This window comes from Lutra lutra, chromosome 12 (genome assembly GCF_902655055.1).
Source record: "Lutra lutra chromosome 12, mLutLut1.2, whole genome shotgun sequence".
Classification (NCBI taxonomy): Eukaryota; Metazoa; Chordata; class Mammalia; order Carnivora; family Mustelidae; genus Lutra; species Lutra lutra.
Window position 1 is genome coordinate 94,854,713 of NC_062289.1, and position 21,430 is coordinate 94,876,142.

The following is a 21,430-nucleotide window of genomic DNA, read 5'->3' on the forward strand; positions in this document are numbered from 1 at the left end:
TACAGGATGTTTTTGCTTGCAGGTTTGTCTGTTTGTTTGCTTATGTTTTGACTTGGTCCAGAAGGGAGGGAAAAAAAAAAATCTCAAAAGACTCACATATACAGGGGATCATAAATTAAGAGTGAGAGTGTAAGGAGGAAGGGAACGTGGGTGGAGACAGAAAGCTGAGCCAGGGCTCAGGGGAAAAATGCAGACGATAAGTAATGTCCTACATGCTTAGCTTGGGTGGGCCATGCCGCGGACTCCCAGACTCCTAGTCTCAGAAACGAAAACCGGTCCCAGCAGTCACGTGCCTCCGGCTAAAAACAAACCCACTCCGGGGAATGGGAGGCCTTCCTGGGACCAGGGGGGCAGAAGGACTTTTCTCCCGAGGTGCCTACAGAAAGGACAAGGTGTGATGTGGTGATCACTATCCTCACCGAGGCCCTGACCATGGACACAGGCTCGAGGTTCTGCTTGTTTTAGGACAGGAATCCAGATGCTTGTGGCTTGAATACAGTGCCCTCCCTCCAAGCTGGCAGCCCGACCCCAAAGGGCAGTTCCTTAAGAGCCCATTTGCTCAGCCGGGCCCGGGCGGGAGTGTTTAGACCCGGTTTACGCATTGCCGGTTTCCTTGGAAGACATTTCTAGAATATTTGGGAGCGGGCCTGAACTGTGTGGTCTTTGAGGTGCCCTCCCTGATCCTGTTTCTCCCTGAACAGATGTCTTGATGTTATGAGCCAGAGCAAGTGGGACACCATTTTCTGTGGCAAATGTTAGACCCCAGCCCTAGTCCCTACCAGCTGGAGGCAGGCCTGGGGTGTGGTTCTGCTCCCTCCCCGATGCTTGCTTTCCTGTTACCAGGCCCAAGATGCTCACGATACCTACGTAGTGACCCTATATCCTGGCTTGGGCCTCTTATCTCAACATGCTTATTAAGAGTGCTGCTTTTACTCTCACAGTGCCCCAGTTTGGACAATATGGTTTTCCTATTCACAAATCACCCCATCCTCTGCCCCAGAGGGAGGGCGGCCAGAAACTTCTGAGTGCGGACCCTGCCCGCCCACCCGTGCTGGACCCTGTGCTGAGCACTGATCTGGGTCCTCACATTCCCATGACCCCCACTTGGCAGATGAGAAAATAGGTACAGAGAGGCTGGGGCAACTATGTAAAAAGGTACGTGCATCTGTATCCAGAATATTCAAGGTTTAGGTGCCCACTGGCTCTGCTCTGGGGCAGCTACTCCCACCACCTCCATTTCACAGAGGCAGAGACTGAGGATTGGCTCAGACACACAAGGGGTCCTGCAGGAGACTCTGTAGTCTCAGCCTGAAAGCCTGGATTTGAGAGGCAGGCTCTCGAGCTCTGGGCTCTGGGGCAAGGAACTTTGGCCTCTCTGAGCCTTCGCTTGTCTCATCTGTAAAATGGGAATGAATCTGGCAATTACCTTCTGTTGTTGCAGGACAGCCGATAGTGAGAGCACCTTGGAAGCTGGGCGCACGTCCAGATGTGGTTACTAGCGGGCGGGAGGGGGCAGCAGCATGCCCAGAACCTGGACCCTCCCAGGAAGTCCACGCCCCTCAGCAGAGCAGGCTGCTTACGTTGTGGGGCCCCGTGCAAAGTGAGCAAGCAGGCGGCTTATTCAAAAAGTACTAAGAGTTTCAAGACAGCAACTCCAAGGTGTCAAACCAAGCTCAGGCCCTTCTGAGCCCCAGGCAGCTGCCCTGGTGACCCACCCATGAAGCTGGCCCTGCCCATCTGGAGGGGTGCCCCCTCTGGAAGAGTCCAGCAAGCCCAGCAGGGTAGGGGTTGGGTGGGCCAGGCGATCTGGGCTGGGGCAGGGGGGTATGGAAGCAGGGGAAGACACAGAGGTGGACACAGAAGGAGATGGGAGGAGGGCAGGGCAGCCAAGTCCCTCACAGAGGGAAGAGGATACAGAGGAACAGGGAGGACGGGAGGAGGGGGGACCACAAGAGGCAGGAATGGGGAGACAGAGAGTCGACAGAGAGGGTAAGGGAAGCACCTAAAAGGTGAGAGCAGGGAAGAAAGACTAAGACAAGCAAATACAGAGATTCAGAGTCAGACAGAAGGGGGAAAGACTGAAAGCCACCTTTCTGCCTGACTCCTGAGAAGGTTCAGGAAGGCCTTATGGACCCAACCCAGAGTGGGCTGAGAAGGGGTCCCACGAACAGCCATCCTTCTGTGGGTGGTCCAAAGCAGCTTGGAGAATAAAGGGCAGCCTTAGGCTATTTCCGAAATTCCCAAAGACCAGAGAGCTAGGAGCAAGGTGTGAGCGCTGTAGAAATGTAAGGGGCCTCTGGTCTGGGAAGGAAAGCTGGAGCCACTGGGCAACGGGGGACCACACGCAGATCAGAAGATGCAGTGGGGCCGCATTGTGTCTTTGGCTCATTTTAACAGGAAACGGCAAGCATCACTTAACACACAGCCTGTTGGGTGGTAGGGTGGGACCGGTGTTTGGGGAGGTCCTGGCAGAGAAAAGGCTGGCTAACAGCCCTATCAGGTTGTTTTCTCAAATGATATACAGGTTTTCAGTCATTATCTTCTCTAGAGAGTCTCCGTCCATTGGATATTAGCATCAGGGAGAGCCCACAAGGACACATTTTTTCCTATAAACATTTCACCAAGAGTTTAAGAGTTCAAGGGTTTTCTTGGAACGATACAAGCAAGTCTCTTGACTTGACCACCCACGGCCAAGGGGGCCACCAAGATGACGTGGACGTTAGAGGGAAGTGTAGGCCCAGCATAAACCCAAATAGGACCCTCACTAGGTTCAAAGTGGGCCAGAAGGGACCCTCTCCTGGGACATTGAGGAAGCCAGAGTCAGGTCAAGCTAGGTTTAAGACCTCAAATGTGTTCACGTGACAGTCAAGGGATAATGGTGGCAAAAGTCATTACAGGCTAGATAATACTTCATAATAACTCTTATTATTAGTCTACTGGGCCTTTGATTCTCACTTGGTTTTGTTTAATTTTTTGACTAGGTAATACAATTCCCATCTGATTAGTGATGTTCAAAACCATCTAAAATTATTAAAAAGTTAGAATGCAAATCCTTGCTTCCTCCATGCCACCATCCACCCAGTCCCCTCTATAACTATCAGCATTTGCTTCTCATATCCCCTTCCAGGATTTCTTTGGGTAAACACAAATGTATATTCTATTTCTCTCCCATTTTGCATGAAAGGTAGTATATTACACATGCTACTTTGCAAATTGCCTTTCTTACCTAACAATACATCTTGGAGATCATGTCCCATCAGTATGTAGAAAAAGTACCTGTCCTTTTTGATGGCTGCATAGTATTCCATTTGGGGATATAGATACACACACACACACACATTTTTTAATTAATTTTTTTAAACCACCATTTACTGATCCAATCTCCCCAGGTTGAGCACTTGACTTGTTTCTAGTCTCTTACTACTATAATTCAGTATTGTAAATGTGTTAAAATATAATCAACATGTTTTGTGTGTATCATTTCCTACTAATTCTTAATACCATCTGGTGCTCTCAAGCCCTTGTCTTTCACGATGAGCAAACAAGACTTCAGGCCTCCTTTTGCAGTGGCTATGTTGTGTTTTAATCCGTCAAGAAAATGCTTCGGAGCCACTTAGACTGTCAGTCCCCAGAGAACCCAAGCCACATCTGTGGTATGAGGTGTCACAGGAAGTCGGGCGTTCTTGGTTTTTATTCTGACTGTCCCGGCTGTTCCAGCTTCTGGTTCTCAGTTTCCAGATTTATCAGAGGGAGAAAGCAATCACACTAGGGCCGTTGTGGGGATCAGGGATCAGGAATGGATTCTGCAGGTGTATGAAACTATTTCTGGTACGAGGGAGACAGATTCGTGCCCAAAACCCCCTTGCCAACTCCAAAGGGTAGATCTGGACCCTGTGGGTTCCCAGAAAAGAAGCCAGTCAGGCTGGAGGGGGAAGGCTCCCCAGAGAACTGGGCAGTGACAGGCCAACTGGCACTTTTTCCAGAGCTGTCTCCATGTCAAAGGCTGGAGCCTGAGCTCCTGAGGAGTCATATTCTGGACCTGGCTGGGCAGCCATGAGCAGCCCCAAACCATGATCAACTGAAAGTTTTCCACTTTTATTCTGTTTTAAAATAAATCAGTGATCACATTCCTGGTGTGGAGAAACCTCTCCTCTCCATGGATGGCCCTAGCCTTCCTGTCCCCTCAGGAAAGAATCCAAGATAATTTTCCACCCATTGCTCATGATGAACAAATCCTGGCAGACAGCATGGTGCCCATCCCACTTCTAGGCAGGAGTCCTCTTCTCTTCCGCGGGGCTCTTACTTCTTCCCAACTCACCTCCCAGAGAGAGGACCCCAGGTGGCAGACAGAGGGGCCTTTGTCTCCCTGCTCCTTGCTTCCTCATCCATCTGCCAAGAACCAAGAAACTGGTGCAGGTTTCTAAGGGCCCCCACAGTGAGGAGCCATGAGCCAGCCCTGGGAACCATCACTGTCAGCCCTTGGGATCCTTCCCTGTCATGAATTTGCGTGTCATCGATGCGCAGGGGCCATGCTAATCTTCTCTGTATCGTTCCAATTTTAGTATATGTGCTGCCAAAGCGAGCACGATCCTTCCGATCCTTTACTTTGTTCCAGCCTCCCCACAGGCCTGATTCCCACCCCATCTCACAGTTAAGGGAACAGAGGGGCCAAGCAACCTGCCTAAGGTCCCACAGCTACAGTATGGAGTAGGTGATTACAGACTGAGTTCAGATTTAAAGCTCTGATGGTGTACAAACAGGTACAGTGTGCAGCAGAAGCAGAATTTGAGCAAGAACATATGGACCCTGATGTCACCCTAAAACCCCGAAGGGAAGGTGTGGTCAGGGAACCAACCCCGTGCCTCTCTCCCTGACCCTGGGACACACGTTACACTTGGTTGGTGGTATTTATCCTGAGTTCCACCAAGAAGCCCAGCCATCTCCAGGGCTCTGGGACTCAGGACTAAATATCCCAGGCCTCAAGGGCTTAACACTCTTCAGCTTCCCAGTTTAGGAAAAGGCAGGGCACCTCCCAACACCCTCACTACATGCCTGCTTACTGGGGGGCAAAGCCCTCTCCTTCCTCCTTTCCTCTTCCTCCTCCCTCTGCTTTTCCCTCCCTGGCCAGAATCACAGACACCTAATAACCCACTTGGGTTTTCCTCTCCCCCTGCTCCCACCCTCCCAGGAAAGGAGCTGGTAGCTGAAATGAGCTCAACCCCTTGGCCCATGCCCATATCCACACCAGCTCCCTCCCCCTTCCCTTCCCCAACCCAGAATGCTCTCCCTGCTCCAGAACATTCATACATTCCTCCATTCTATAACAGGAATAGAAGCTGGGTCCTGAAAGCCTCAGCACCCTCCTAGACAAAGAAACACAGTCCAACAGCCAAAAGCACTTATAAATGATTCAAATGTTTTACTGTCATCTCTCAAAGAAAAACAGAGTGTCGTGGTAGATGTTGGGGCCCAGTTCAGATCCCCTTTCCTCATTGAGGGCACCCATCCCACAGCTATAGAGTACCAGAGGCTCACAGCTCACAGCTGGCCCCCTCTCCTGAGAAGGGCCCTGAGCTAATCAGGGGCTGCCTCTCCCCAATGGACGGAGTACAATTCAGGCTCCAGAGCTCCCCGTGGGACCAGGCTGAGGCTATCTCCGCCTGAGACTGCCTCCTTACTGAGTTCCTCCTCTGCTCTGTCCTTGAAGGCATAAAGATTGTGCTCCAAAATACACTAATCAGAAGAAATAATATTTTAGTTCCATATTTTTTTAAAAGATTTTATTTATTTATTTCAACAGAGAGAGAGATCACAAGTAGGCAGAGAGGCAGGCAGAGAGAGAGGAGGGGAAGCAGGCTCCCTGCTGAGCAGAGAGCCCAACTCAGGACTCGATCCCAGGACCCTGAGATCATGACCTGAGCTGAAGGCAGAGGCTTAACCCACTGAGCCACCCAGGCACCCCCTAGTTCCATATTTTTAATTAATTAATCAAATTCCATATTCTAGCATTATGTTAATTATATTATCTTATTATCTTAATACTAAGTTCCATATTTTTAATTAATTAATTAATTGATTTGAAGAGAGAGTGCATGCAAGTGGGGGAGGGGTGGGGGGGCAGAGGGGGAGGAGAGAGAAAATCCCAGGAAGGCTCCACACCCAGCTCAGCTCAGAGCCAGATGCCGGGCTCCAACTCACAATCCTGAGATCAGGACCCGAGCCAAAACAAAGGTCAGACGCTTAACAGACTAAGCCACCCAGGCATGCCTAGTTCCGTATTTTTTAAAAATTGAAACTAATGCACAAAATGCATGATGAGCAAAATATCACAATTTTAAACAAAGATGGACTCCAAGTTTGAACTTGGGTGACCCTGCCTCACTCACCTCCCTGAATTTCAACCCTGCCTTACAGAACTTACTCAATACCTCACATTCACCTAAATCCTTGCCTCAGGCTCTGCTTTGGGGAAACCCTACCTACAACAGCTATCCTACTCAGAACCCAGTCCTCTGTCTCCCTGCCCACTGCCCTGACTCTGAGTTGTGTGCTGAGCACTCACGTGGTAATCATGGGCAACTACTATGTGCCAGGTACAGTCCCTGCTCTGCAGTCTGGCTCTGGCTTTAGCTACTGGAATCTTCCCCTCCATGCCCAGGGCCCAGTCTCTCAGCACTTTCCAATCATGTGACCTCAGCCACACCTCTGCCTACCTGACCCTCCCTGAGCTCAAAGGAGCCCAAGACCCTGTGTTAGCTCAGTGAACTCCAAACTTTGGGGTTTCATGAACCCAGTTATGTTTCCCAGTTCTGAAACTGGCCTAGAGCCCCCACCTTTCTATGCCAAGTAAGAGTGTTGCAATATTAAAATTGTCCTTTACCGCCCCCACCATTTCAGAAAAAAAAAACCAGGATGTTAATGCCAACAAAAATCAGTGGGAAAAAGACCTCTTTCTCAGCCGAAAACATCTTACTTTAGGAAAAAACTCATTCTGTTGTCTGTATGCTCTCTCTCTCTCTCTGTTTCTCTGCAGACTAGTAAAAACTTGACCACATACAGGTTCCAGTGGGCCAGGTTTGTCAATCGCCCTATAGGAGAATATATATAAGCAGGGGAAACGGAGACCCCAAGAGCAGCTCTGTCTGTCCCATCCAAACCCTGAGCCTTGAATGTCCCTGTGGGGGAAACTGAGGCACAAACAAGGTGCTGGGGGAGGTGGGAGACATGGCTTCCAGTCCCACTCTGCTCCTAATTTCCCTTGAACCTGCACAAATCTCTTTCCCTCTCCAAGCCACGAGCATGTGGCTCTTCCAGGAGACCCTAAGCCCTCTGCCCAGCAGGGAAGACTCATGGCATCAGTCCCACCTGAACACACATGCCAACACGGCTAGAGAGATAGGCCGGACACCAGGCTTCTTTCTCTGACATCATGTTTGGGCCTCAGTTTCCTCTTCTGGAAATGAGTTTTCAGAAACCTGCCAACTCACAGTTGGCTCACGGATAGCAGTCAAGGAGCCAAGGGCCGGACACTGGGCAGAAGCCAAACCACCTGGAGAAAGAGGCTGGCCATTGCCTCAGAAGAAAGGCACAGAGGCTGTTTCCTCTAGAGAGACCCAGCCCAGGCCAGAGGTTCAGGACTCGAGCTGGGGAATCCTAAAGTTTGCGTCTTAGGGCAAAACTGTCCCTATCTCAGAAGGGAGCGTCCTTGCAGCCCCAGGTGCTAGCTGGGTTCTTAGTGGTTCTTAGGTCTGGGAGCTGATTGTGACCAGAGGCGATGCAGTGGAAGGAACTGGGTCTCAGATGTCCAGGAAACTGCCCCAGCTGACCAGCCATAGATGCAGCAGGGGAAGGGGAACAGGGACTCACCCAAGAGGCATCTCTTGAAGTGTTAGGGCAAACGCTATCTGGCTTCAAACTCTAGCTCTGCTGCTTACCAGCTGTGTGACTCTGAGCAAGTCACTTAACCTCTCTGTGCCTGTTTCCTCAATACACAGTGGAGAGATGGGGGTGGGGTGGGGAAGAAGAGTCAGTCATCTGTCACTGTCCCCCTCAAACCTGACGATCCATGCATTTTCTACCCCAAATTTCTCTGAATGAGCCATAGAGACAGGAAGCCAGAACACAGATGAAGGTCCCCTCCGCGGAGCTGACCCAAAGATTTCTGAGGGCCGCAATTTCTGTCTTTAAATGCAGGAGAATATTATGGCACTGAATGCAAAATTTCCATGCTTTTTTTTTGTTTGTTTGTTTAAACAAAGCACCCTCAAAATAATTTTATGTTTTAAAAATAGGCACACAACCTCAAAATAACTTCAGTGAGTGTTCGGTTTTTGCTAAGAGAGGGAGGGGTCTTGAGGCGATGCTCCAGACTGTGGTTCCCAGAGTGTGCCCCTCCGCTGTTGGGGCTCGCTGGTCCATCCCCCCTCACTAGCACCTGTGCAGTGCCCACAATGTGCGCAGGGCTGTGGGGTGCCTGTGACAGGTTTCCTGGACCACTGAGGCCTGCTTCTTTTTTTCCTGGCATCTTATCTCAGCCAGCTCCCAGACAGAAGTCAGAGAGCCCAGCTGGCACCCAGAGCTTCAGAGACCCTCCCTCACCTCAAGGTAAGTGCTTGCTTTTGCCCAAAGATGTCCATTCAGCCTCTGGAACTTAGAGCACTGGCTAGGGAAGAAAGGGGAGGGGAGGGGGGAAGAAGGGAGGGAGAATGAGGGGAGGGAGTGGGGAGGAGGAGGTGGAGGGGGGAGGAGTGAGAGTGAGAAGGAGGAAGCGGTCATAGGGCAGGGAAGTACACTGAGAAGACAAGGGCCAGCCCACCTTTGTCCCAGCTTCTCACAGTAGCCTGGCTCTGTACCCCATGTCTGGGGACAGAGCCCAGAACCCTCGAGTCTTAGAGCCCCCTCAGGAATGTGAATGTCCCAAGATGCCTGCAGCATTTCCATATGACATGGAAGGGAGAAACCAGCCAGCCCCCCCCCAAACCCCTGGAGGAGCCGGATGATGCCCAGAGAGACAGTTTCAAATGGTTCCAGAAGCCTATCACTGCCCTGGAGCCAGGAGCGCTTCCGGCTTCACCCCTGCGCCCTCTCAACCACCCTCTCAATGCACCTCGAGTCTTCGAGAACATGGCTCTCAACGAGGTAAAGCAACTTGCTCAAACCCTCGTGGCAAGAAAGCAGAAAGGGGCAGAGCGTCTTCCCAAAGCCACCTCATCGCTAGGGACACAGACTGGACTGGACTGCTAATGGCAAAATCGCAAACACTGGGCATTTATTGATCACTGGGCCCCAGAGCTGCACGCACGCTATGTGTGGACGCCCCATTCCACATTCTTCCTTTAAACAGCTGATGGTGGCAAATTTTTTTTTTTAAGATTTTATTTATTTGTCAGAGAGAGAGAGGGAGAGAGAGCGCACACAGGCAGACAGAGTGGCAGGCAGAGGCAGAGGGAGAAGCAGGCTCCCCGCCGAGCAAGGAGCCCGATGTGGGACTCGATCCCAGGACGCTGGGATCATGACCTGAGCCGAAGGCAGCTGCTTAACCAACTGAGCCACCCAGGCGTCCCATGATGGTGGCAAATATTAAAGGGAAAAAAAAAGATAAAACATAAAATGTGCCCTCCCCTACATCTATCTCCCCCAACCCCAAAAACCCTATGAGGCAGTGTCATCCTCTCCCCCATTTTACAGATAAGGAAAGCAAGGACTCATAGCTAGGAAGTCAAGGACTGTGAAACCAGACAGTGAGTAGATTCTGGAAATGCCACTGGCCATGCCCCCTACCTCTCCAGACGCACCTGGACGAGAAGGGCTTCTCCCCACACCTGCCCAGCCTCCAGGCTCCCCGCCAATGCCCGCACCGGGGGACAGTTTTCTTAGTTCAGTGAAGGGTGACAGGGACACCAGGCTCCTCACCTAGGATCCAGGACATGGCTGTGGCAAGTACCTCTGCCCCCAGGCTCTGGGAGAAAGTGGCAGGCGGGCGGACCCTGTAGACATGGGGTGTGCCCAGATTGCGACACTTGTCCCCACGGCTCCCCACGCTGCTAAAGTGCAGCTTCGTCACAGAAAAAAAAAAAAAAAAAAAAAAGGCTCAATTCTGGCCACTCTATCTACAAGAAAAAGGAGGGACAGAGAAGCCCTCTCTGGCGGAGGTGTGAGGAAGTTGGAAATATACACTTCTATGAAATTGATTCTGTAACTGCCTGTCCTCGGATCTCTGGAAGAGGATGGAGCTGCTGCCGGCTTGCCTGGGAATCCCTGGCCAAAAGCTCCCTTTGCCTTGTGTCTACAGTGCCTGGATGTCCACCAGCACAGACTTTCTCTGCTGACTTAAGCCACCTTGCTCACAAACCCCCACTCTGGTGAGCTGTCATTAGTTGCAAATACCTCAGTGTGAATGAGTTGGATTGCTTTGGTTTTCAGCTGGACACCTGGATGAGAATGGGCTTCTGACAGAACGGGGCATTTGATTTAAAAAAAAAAAAAAAAAGGAAGAAGAGATAAGAGAATAAGAGATAGCCCTAGTTGGAATAGGGAGGATGTGAGGCAGACGTAAGGCAGAAAGGCCCAGAAGCCACAAAGGAAGAGGGTAGGTAGACTCTGGACAAAGGGGCCAGGAAAACAAGAAGAGCCATGTGGGATACAGTTAGGTGTAGGGGCAGGTAGAGAAGGAGGTGTCAGGGGCCCGTCTCCTGTGTGACCTTAGGCAACCGACCTACCTCTCTGAGCCTCATCCTGGATAGGAAAGTATGGCTGCATACAGGCTAGGGGGTGCCTACTGGCCCCAGAAGACAATCTGAAAGACAGGAAGTGGGATGGGGCAGAAGCCCAGCAGGGACTCAGCCAGTGGAACCTAGCTGTCCCCTGGGGCAAGGGACACAACACAAGAAGCTCTGAGAAGGAACTTTGGGCGATATGGCTTCCCGGGAAACATGAGATGCCAGCGCTGGGAGAGGCCCGAGAATGTGGAGCAAACAGAAACCGTGGAGCCGGGGCCAGCCAGGCTGGACAGGGAGGAGGCCCAGGACCTCAGCCTGACCAGGGCCCTCACCACCAGGCCTGCCAGGAATTGGTGAGGGTGAGGTGAGAGCCATCGCCCAGCCAGGCTCCAGGAAGCTGCCCTGCCCTTCCCCAGATCCCTGTTCCAGATTTCCTTCATGGCTAGGGTTTTTCACAGGAGGAAATGGAGGGCGGGGGGGGGGGGGGAGGGGACGGGCAGGATCAGAAAAAGAAAGGTCCATTGAGGCCAGGCAGGCCCGGCATCCTCCAAGAGAAGAGAGGCTGGCGATTCAAGGTCCCCACCCACTCCTGCCATGTTTTTGGGCCAAGGCAGGAAATGGAGGGGAAAGTGTGGGGCCAAACATTATCCTGGCATGGTCCACACTTGGCATTTCTCAGCCCCTCCTGGCTCGGGACTTCTGGTCCCTACTCCCCCATCACCATTCCGAGCCACTGGAGACCGGCCCCCTCCCGCAGAGGCCACAGTGCTTTTCAATCCCACCTCTGGGCCACACATGATCTCATGTAAGCCACGTAACACCCTGGTGATCCCCAGTTTACAGTGGGGGAAACTGAGGCACAGAGCAGTTAAGTGATCTTTTCTGTGTTTCACAGCCAGCAAGCAGCAGAAACAGGTTTCAAACCAGGTCTGTGAACTGGCCGAGTTTCTCCTTCTACACACCAGATGGCTGTCCCATTCTGACTCAAGGGACGCCCTTTTTTTTCGTGACCCAAATCCCCGACAGCTGAAGGGGCCCGCTGTGAGACAAGTCAGCGAGAAAAGAGACTGCAGATTGCCTTCACTCCCCAAAGACTCTCTCGACATCAGTCAGCTCTACCTCCCCTGCCTCTGGGAGGCTGGTGGGCCCTTCGGCTCCCAGCCCGGCTCAGTCTGGCTCCAATGGAGCATTGGCAAAGTCTCCCAGCAGTAAACAAGTCCCAGGCTGACCACGGGTGCCAGCCTAAATCAACTTTCTTTAGCCCCAAGCTCCGCGTCTCCATCCGTCAGCAAGTCCCAGGCATAGGAGGAGATCGGACCCATCATTCTGTCACAAAAGCCACCAATGCAAAGAAATATTCTCTTTTCCAAGCTGGTTTCTGTACCAGACAACCCAAGAGATAGAGCCACAAACCAACATGCCCTCTGCCAAGTTGGAAGCTCAAACTCAATTAGCTTGGGGTTGTCTGGAATCTTTGATTGTTCAAACGTTTAAGCTTAAGCACAGAGTTTGGAGAGAGTGAGCCTCAGGACAACAGGATGCTGTTCTGGTGAATACTGGCAGCCTTGGACCACCCAGAAAATTGGGTGGGATCTTCAAGACCCTGCAGAGTGTCCAGACTCCCCCCGGCCACTCTCTGCTTCCACCCACCACACCAGACACCCCAGGCTCATGAAGTTTCCAAATCTCTGTTCATGCTGCTTTCCCCACCTGAAATATCTTTTATTTCTGGCCAGCTTCTGCTCCAGCCAACTGGAGGTCTCATCTAAAGCCAACTCATCCTTGGAGCCTGCTCAAATCTGCACTTTCTTCTCAAGGTGCTATTTCTGGACTTCCCCAGCAAAGGCACCCCCAGCAAAGCTCTTTGCCCCTATAGTACTGGGTGCATTGAGTGTATTTAATGATATGATTTCAGGGGGCCTGGGTCGCTCAGCTAGTTGAGCACTCAACTCTCCATATCAGCTCAGGTTGTGGGATTGAGCCCCAAGTTGGGCTCCGTGCTCAGCACAGAGTCTGCCTGCCCCTCTTCCTCTGCGCCTCCCCCCATTCGTGCTCTCTTGCAAATAGATAAATAAAATCTGTAAAAACGAAACAAAACAAAAACCAAAAAACTAAAAAAACCACCAACAATGTGCTTTTGTTCAAATGACTAGGGTTCGGCTACTGTTGTGAATGGATGATGGATGAAAATATCATGGGTGATCATGACCCAAGAGCAGTTGGCGCTGTGCACCCCACCATGAAAGCCAACCTTCTGGCTGGAGGGACCCCACTCTGTTTACATACCTGTCTTCCCAAGTGACTGGGAGCCCCCTGAGGGCAGGGCTGGTCTCTCCCTGGATGCCATGTTCCTGGCACACAGTAGGTGCTCAATAAATGCTAGTGGGGGGAACAGAAGCTCTATCCTGGTTCTCTCACTACCTTCATGGGCCCCTTTAGACAAGTCCTTCTTCCTTTCTCGAGCTTGTTTCTCCATCAGAGCAGTGAAAGGGGGGGACTAACTCACACTCAGGCCTCTGGTCTGAATGTTTGTGTCTCCTCTGCCCCCCCAATGCCCCAAATTGTATGTTGATGTCCTAACCCTCAATGTGACAGTATTCAGAGGTGGGGTCTTTGGGAGGCGATGAGTTCATGAGGGTAGAGCCCTAATGAGTGGGATCAGTGCTCTTATAAAATAGACCCCAGAGAGCTCCCTCACCCCCTCCACTGTGTGAAGACACAGCAAGAGGTCAGCCATCTGTAGCCCGGAAGAACCTGACCACGTCAGCACCCTGACCCTTGAACTTCCAGTCTCCAGGACTATGAAGCATCAGTGTGTGCCATTTACAAGGCCCCGGTCTCTGGTATTTTGTGAGAGCAGCCCCAACAGACTACGGCACTCAGGAACGACACATGATCATCTCAGATGACCATCGTCGTCCACCGAATTTTAAGGTCAAATCTGGTTGATAGCTCATTATCACCGATGGGCCCTAACATCACCCCCTTCCCATAGATGCACGTTGCTCCTCCATCAAGAGGTGAACCCTACTGCTTTTCCCTTTGAGTCTGAGCTGGGCTGGTGATGTGCTGTGACCCACGAAGTGGGGCAGAAGTGATGCTTGCCAACCCCAAGCCTAGATCTCAGGAGGCCTGGCAGCTTTGGCTTTCACTCTCTCAGAGTCCTGAGCCCCTGGGGAGAGAAGTCCAGGCAGTGGTGCCATGTGGGGAGAGGCAGCACACGTCCCCGCAGGACATGGGGCCATCTTAAGGAGCCCTGCCCCAGTCAAGCTCCCGGCTGATCACAGCCCATGAGTGACCTGACAGAGACCCCAAGGAATGAACATGGGCCATCCCTGCAGAACTCAGCCCAGCTACAGAACGGTGAATAAAGAAGTCATTTGAAGCCATTTCACATTTTGGAGTGATCTGAATCACAGAGATAAATAACTGAAACAGATCCATGTCTGCCCTGGCTCATGAGTGAGGAGTGTGGAGCTCCATCCCTGGACGAGACAATGTCAAGGTCGATGTCAATTTGATTCCTTGTCAATTCGAGATTTGTCTTGGGCCTACTAGATAGGAAGGTTCCTGACTGAGGGGGGTATTAATCCATCAGAGAGAAAGCAGGACCTCGCTAGGACTCAACGAATCCAGGGGGCCCTCTTGGGTTGTTCCAGCAGACAACACAGAGAGGGTGGCACAATTAGGAGCACAGCCAGAAACAGAAAGAGAAACTCAAAAAGACACAAACCTGGAGGAAACTGAGCCCCGTGGGTAGAACAGCAGGACAGGGAGCTATAGGATCTTACAGCGGAAGGGGTGAGACGGCCCCTCCCTGGAGCCATGTCAGAGCCTGAGAAACTTCTAGTTGAACACAAGCCTGGCTGGGCATCTGGTACCACCCCCCCAAACTTAAGCATGAGTTGGCATACACATTCCCAACAATGAACCCTCTTTCTTTGAGGGTACCTGCAGCCCAGGAGCCAGGCTAGCTCTTCTCCTCTAGCACAGGGTAGAAACAGAAGGGTTTTCCGTCTAAAAATCACCAAGGCTGGACGTAGAGGCCCAACCACCAGGAGGATTACTAGTTCACATTGAGTCCTTTACCAGGTTCCAGACACCACGCTCCACACGAGACGTGGGCACCTTCACTTCTTCCTAACCACCACCCTGACTTACAGCTTGCCACCCCATTTCACAGATGAGAAACTTACTGGCTCAGAGCCACAGGATTTGTAAGTAGTGGAGCTGGAATTTGAATCCAGGCTGAATGATGCCAAAGCCTGGGGCCTTGGTCAGGCTTGACAGTCACCCATACACCCCAGTACAGCCTCATGGGTGGTTCACACCCACATCAGTTCTGACTGGTCAGTGCCTCACTGAGCTAGCTGTCACTGCAGCAGCGGCCACCAAATTGAACTCTCAATTTCCCAATTCAGGAAACAGACCCAGAACAGTGTTCGAGATGTCCCCCACTGTGGTGGGCAGAATAATGCCTCCCTCTGCCAAAGATGCTGTGTCCTCACCCCCGGAACCTGAGAATATGTTACCTGATGTGTTAAAAGGGGACTTTGCAGCTGGGATTGAGTCAAGGGTCTTGAGAATCAGATTATCCCAGATTATCCAGGTGGGCCCAGTGTCCTCACACAGGTCCTTGTCAATGAAAGAGGGAGCCAGGAGAGTCAGAGCGACCCCACGTCAGAAGGACTCAACCCACTGCCACTAGCTTTGGAGATGGAGAAACGGACTGTGGATCCAGCAGCTTTTTGAGGCTGGAAAAGTTGGGGGCGGGGTAGTTCTCCCCCGGAGCCTCTGAAAGGAGCCCAGTCCTGCCAACACCTGGCTTCCAGCCCAGTGCTACCTGTTCGGGCCTTCTGACCTCCAGAACTTTAAGCTGAGACATGGGCATGGTTTTGAGCCACTACACCTGTGGTGTTTGTTACAGCAGCAGTGACGAACTCCTACACTGGCTCCCTAAGCTCTTCCTCTCATACTCAGGAATTCATAGATGCCGACAACCGTTCTAACAAATCCAGGTAACAGGGGTTGGGTGCGTGTTGTACATTCCCCTGTCTTTCATTGCCACCCTGATCATTTCCTGAGTGCTGCAGACGGGCTCTCCGCAACACTGAGACAGCAAGCACCTGAGGCTTGAGAGGTAACGGGCTGCCCTGAGCTCACCCAGGTGGCTGGAGCCAAACCCAGCTCTCCTGTCCTGGGACCAGGCTCCCAGAGGAAAACCTGAAGACGCTAGCCACGGTCCCTTGCCCCAGTTGCCTTACCCAACCATCTCCTTGCATAAGAGCTGTCCCTAGGGCTGGGATCAGAGGATCCAAGTCATGAACCTCAAGAAAGCAGAACCGATTCTGACATATTGCCTGCGTAGCCGCTGACTCCCCCTGCTGAGTCAGCTGCTGGTACTTCCAAGCTTGCAGAGTGGCTATTGGAGGGGGCGGGGTGGAACAAGGCCTGAGACTCCCTCACTCCCCCCACCCCAGGGCTTCTCCAAGGGGCAAAGCATGAAGCCAAGAGATGCGCCCAAATGACCTTTTCCCACCTGGGGATCCAAGATCACGAGGTGCCACACTCCCATAGGGACCCAGGTGTGCAAAGGCAAATTTCCATGCCTGCTTTCCTAGTAAACAATAGAAAGGTCTTCATTAAGTTGACCATGTGCCATGCTGTGCTTTACGTATATTAACTCATGTGATCCCCAATGATGCCATGAAGGAGGTGTTTAGAGTACACCCGTCTTACAGAGGAGGACACAGAGGTGACAGGACGTTAGGAAGCAGAGATGGGCTCTAAACTCTAGAGCAAGCAGCTGTGGATTCTGTGACCACTCGTTCTTCCCTTCTTGGATGGCACTGGGTAGAATGACTGCCTCTCCCTTCCACCCAGCCGGGCAAGAAATTCTACTTTCTGGATCCTCTTGTGCCCATCACTGCAAAACTACAGAAATTCCAAAAGAGAAGTAAGTTAAGGGGTTTCCTAATTTTGCCTAAAACCAGCCTCTCCTGATGTCCATCCACAGGCGGCACAAAGTGACTATCAACCCAGAGGGTGCCTTCCCTGCATCCCAGTCCCAGCCAAGGGAACAAGGATGCGTTCTGGACTGAGAACTAGGAGCCCAGGTCCTACTCCCACCAAGTGACCTCGGGAATGTCACTGAACCAATCAGGGCCTCACCTTCCTCTTGTCTAAAGTGGGGGCAAACATAACCCGCCCGCAGCCCCTCCAAAGTTCCACTGAGGCAGGAAGAGTCCTGTCTTTTTCCTCGTTCTGCCTTGAGGGGTGTCAGACACATAGTAGGTACTAATAAATGTTTGTTGGGTGAATAAAGAAAAGTTAGTTGTTACTGATTTGCCTCCCTCTCGCCCCTGAAGGGCCTTCAGACCAGAGATTGGGCCCAATTCATTTGAGGTTCTCACATTGGTCCAGCTTCTACTTCTCCATAGGCTTTTTCACGCAAGAAATTGTTCCCACCACCCACTATGTGCGTGGCACACTTGAGGCCTCAGTCCCATCCAGACACCCTCAGTCTGTGTCCTCACACACCATCCCCTTCCCTTTTTTCTGGTCAGTGACTGTGACACTTAGATACACTGAGCTCCCCCAAGCCAGGACAACCACCCAGCTGCCTTATGACCGGCCAGCACAGCCCATGCTTGCAATATAGACAATTCCTTACACTTCCACTTCCTCATGCCCAGCCCTGGGGGATGCAGCCCAAGGAGACTCCCTACCCTAACCACACACATGCACATGGGAGCACGCACACACATGCACACATACAGGCTTGCACACACACATCCAACATGCAATGCCACCTCAGGACAGGACTAGGATTATCTGAGCTCAAATCCCAGCTCTTTTGTTTATGAGGTATGTGACCTTAGGCAAGTCCCTTTACCTCTCTGATCCTCAATCTCTTCATCTCTAAAATGGGGATGATAATCATGGAGCCTTTCCAAGTCAGTCTGTAGGGCGATACTGGATATGAAAGCCTTGGGCTAAGGAAGTGTGCTGTGCTCAATAGAATTGTTGTGTTTATTCCAGGAGGTAAAGAGAATAGTAGTTGCCTAAGTTCCAGGGAAACCCGCGTTGATGGGTCTGGACCATGGGCATTTACTCAGTATATCTGATGATGGGGATTATCTTTAGGATAGGAAAGTGTTTGTGGGTCCAACATCACCTTGTTAGCACCATGTTAGTGAAAATCTGGACTGAAAATCAGAGAATGGGAGACACCCAAAGATACCACATTTGTGGCAGAGACAACTAGCTGTCCACAAAATCTACCCTCCCCTTCCACAGCATACAGCAGACACTGGGATAGAACCACCCTGCCAAGAACTCCATTTCCCAGCCTCCTTTGTGACTACACTGGTCATATGACTAGTTCTCCCATGTGGCAGAGGGCAGTGAAGTAGCAAATGTGCCACACACCTCCATGCTTTCTTTCATCAGGGGTGATGTCCAAGGGGACAGCAGGGACATGCATGCAAGAGGACCTCCCCCCACACAGAAACACCTGCTTTCTCGTAAACGTCTGTTTTGTCTGAGCCATTATACCTATTTGGGACTATTTGTTACTGCAGCTACTACCTGACTAATACAACCTTCAACCTCCTTGTTCGCACATGAGATGATTATGGCCATGGAGTGAAAACACCTTGCCTAAGATCAGTAGCAAATTCTGCAAAGCTCCAGAATTTTAGTCTCTGATCAGTCTGGAATAGATGTGCCATTTTCAACCTGCCCTACAGAGCTCCAAGAGTGAGGTTCCATGAACACAGCCTGGAGTCCTCCATCTCTGTTTCAACTAGAATAACATGCCTTGTATCTGCATTCCAACTGCCGTCCTCCCTATGTCTTCATTGCAGGAAAGAGTTCTGTTTCTTAAAATAATTCCAAAGCCCACACACTGGGTGCCGGCTAGCATGTTCCGACTGTCTATGGTGCTACAAGATAAAGTTTCACTTCTGCACCAGGCCTCCTGGCCTCAACTGCTGACACAGGACAGACACACAGGCTCACAGAAGTGCGTAGATATTTGCTTAGAAAGGGAAAAAAATTCAACCTCAGTGTGCAATAAACAACCCAGAAACCTGGACAAAAGGCAAACAGAAAAGATGTTCACATCCTCTAGCTCAGCAGCCCTCAAGTTTTGGGGTATATCCGAATCATCTGGGAAACTGGTGCCATGTGCAGACTCCCACGCCTCGCCTTGGAGACTCTGATTGCCCAAACTGAAGCTTTAGGAGATATCCTTGATTATCCGGCATGAATGATATTATTCATGATTGTTCCAATGCCGGCATTCCCACGACAACACTTTGAGAAGCCCCAAGTCTACTTTGTGGCCTGGAAAGTGGCAATCATTATGGGCAGTAATAACCATGCTCGTGCAGCGTACCTCAGAGTGAGTGAAACAGGCTTTGAGGGATTTTTTGTAAGCTGATGGGAATCTGAGTATTAATACTCCACTGGTAAAGAAATTAATAATAACTTCTATTTGGCTCGGATGGGTGTTGAAAGTATGGACAGCAGGTGTGGTGTAGAAATGACCATAGACTCCTGGCTAACGTTGCTAGAGCTCCTTACGACGCAACGAGCCCTCTGCTAATTGTTCCACATGTGTGATCTCATGTAGTCTTTATGATATCCCGGTCTTACAGATGAGGAGACTGGAGGATACAGATAACTTGTTCCATGTCACTCAGCTGGCAGGGGGCAGATGGGGTTCAAACTTACCCAAACAAACTCATGCTGCAGCCACAATGTTCTAGTGCCTTCCGTGGAGGTCTAACATCAGAACCCCTCCCCAGGGCTCAGTCTCCTCATCTGTAAAATGGGCATGTTAATAATATCTTTATCATGCAGCCACAGTGAGGATTCAAGAAAAGCATGGCAGTAAAGTGGTTTGCCAACCGGGAGGATTTAATTAAGGAAATACCTGAGGGATGAGACTTTGTCTGACCCTCCAGTCCCATTTTACAGATGGCAAAACTGAGGCCTAATTACTTCACTTATTCAAGAACATTTACCGAGCACCCAGAGGATATAGAGAGGAGGGTAAGTATCCCAAGTCTGGCCTCAAGGAGCCCCAGGCCAGCAGGAGAGACAGACGAGACTAGGCACGGAGAGAGGGACCTCCCAGAAAGTGTCAAGCCAGAGAGAGGAGTGACTTGCCCAAAGTCAAGTTTACCCATTCCCTGAAGTTTTGGCAGAGTCCAGAGAAAGTCCTTGGTCCCAAGAGAGAACTCTTCCTGTGGGCTTCTCAGTGCCTGACACCCCACCGTCTGGGCATCCCTGGTTTGACCTAAGCCTTCTTTCTCAAGAAGATGCCAAGCATCCTTCCTCCCACCATTGGAGATTGGAGGAAGGAAGAGATACAGCGAGAACCACAGGTAAGATCACCCTTAGAAAGGAAGTAGGGGCTGCCAAAAGGGAGGGCGGGGATCAGGCCTCTTACTAGAAAAAGAAGACAGACCCAAAACCTGACCCCCTCCTCGCAGGTCTATCGGAACCACAGGCTGGTCTGAGGGATCAGACTTGTAGCGAGCAGTGTTTACTGGATTGTGATATGTTGTTCCTAACTTTGCTCAAGGCGAGCCTTTCCAGCGTACTCATTTCAACAGTAGCACAGCGCCCACGTGCCAGCTGGAGCAGAGGGGAGGACAGGTGTGTTCAATAAGTAGCATGGCCAAAGGGTTCCCATCCTCCATATACAAAGAACTCTTAAAAATCAGCCAAAGATAAACACACTGACAGAAAAAAACATGGGAGTGGACTTGAACCATAGACTCGTAAAAGAAAAATGGACAAGCAACTTGCAGGGGATGATCAACGTTAATAAAGAAATGTAGAGGGAAGCGGTTAGAAGCTTCACAAACCTTAAGAACAGGCACACCTTTGGCTCAGGGATTTGGCCTTTGGAAAAGTATCCAGAGGCCAGACATGCAAAGATGATGTACACGAGAGAGCACCGCTTGTAATCATGGAAAAAAGAAACAAAAAAAAAAAAAAAGAAGAAGGAGGAAGCAACCACGATGAGAAGCAGTTACATAAATCCCAAGACAGCCTTTCCATGCAGCCATTACAATGCATCCTGGAGGAATACAGACGGGAGTGCACAGTCCCCTGTGCAAGACAAGGGAGGTTGCCAAATCAGATGTTGGACACGTGTGTGTGAGCCCACACCTACATCCTTAGCTGTGTCTGCTCCTTCTAGTAGGCTCTCAAGATGAATTAGTGAGTGAGCAAGTGTAGGAGCTACGGAGAGAGCTCCCTGAAGGGCCACCTCTGGGTGAGGCCCTCCTTTGAAGTCTCTGTATGGAGGCAGTGGGCTGTGCTGATGGCATCGGCTTTGTTCCAATCTCAACCTCCCCTCACTGCCCCCACCCCCCTGCCATCCCCCGCTTACCTGCCGCTCTGAGCCACTGCCTTTCCCTCTCTGGGTCCTGGTTCACTCACCTGTAAAATGAGGACACCTGTGAGAGGGAAACACCTGCCTCGTAGCTGTGAGCACTGGAGTCATGAAGGAAAACACGGAGCTCGCCGCTTTTAAAAATAGGGTGACCCTGCTGTTTTTTACAATTAGCATGCATGACTTCGGAAATCTGAAAAATCAGGTTTTCATTTTGACAAACATTAAATGCTAAGCAGAACCACAGGCCTCCTCTCTCTATGACTCTCCCCTTTGCTGGCCCCTCCAGACAGTGTCA

At 51.0% G+C, this 21,430-nt stretch overlaps 1 protein-coding gene and 1 non-coding gene across 6 annotated transcripts in view; both read right to left on the bottom strand.

Moving 5' to 3' along the window:
• Positions 1 to 21,430, bottom strand: part of CMKLR1 (chemerin chemokine-like receptor 1) — a 46,601-nt gene that overhangs the window by 24,596 nt on the left and 575 nt on the right. Inside the window, exon 2 of one of the 5 annotated variants that reach the window (XM_047697656.1) lies at positions 19,458 to 19,547. The exons of 3 other annotated variants lie outside the window; for them this stretch is intronic. The gene's annotated coding sequence lies outside the window, so the exon portion shown is untranslated. Of the gene's footprint in view, positions 1 to 19,457; positions 19,548 to 21,179; positions 21,326 to 21,430 lie in introns of all 5 variants that reach the window. One more of the 5 variants, XM_047697653.1, reaches the window with a different exon arrangement.
• Positions 4,480 to 4,586, bottom strand: LOC125082737 (U6 spliceosomal RNA). The gene has a single exon (XR_007122064.1). It is a non-coding gene; the product is annotated as a U6 spliceosomal RNA (small nuclear RNA).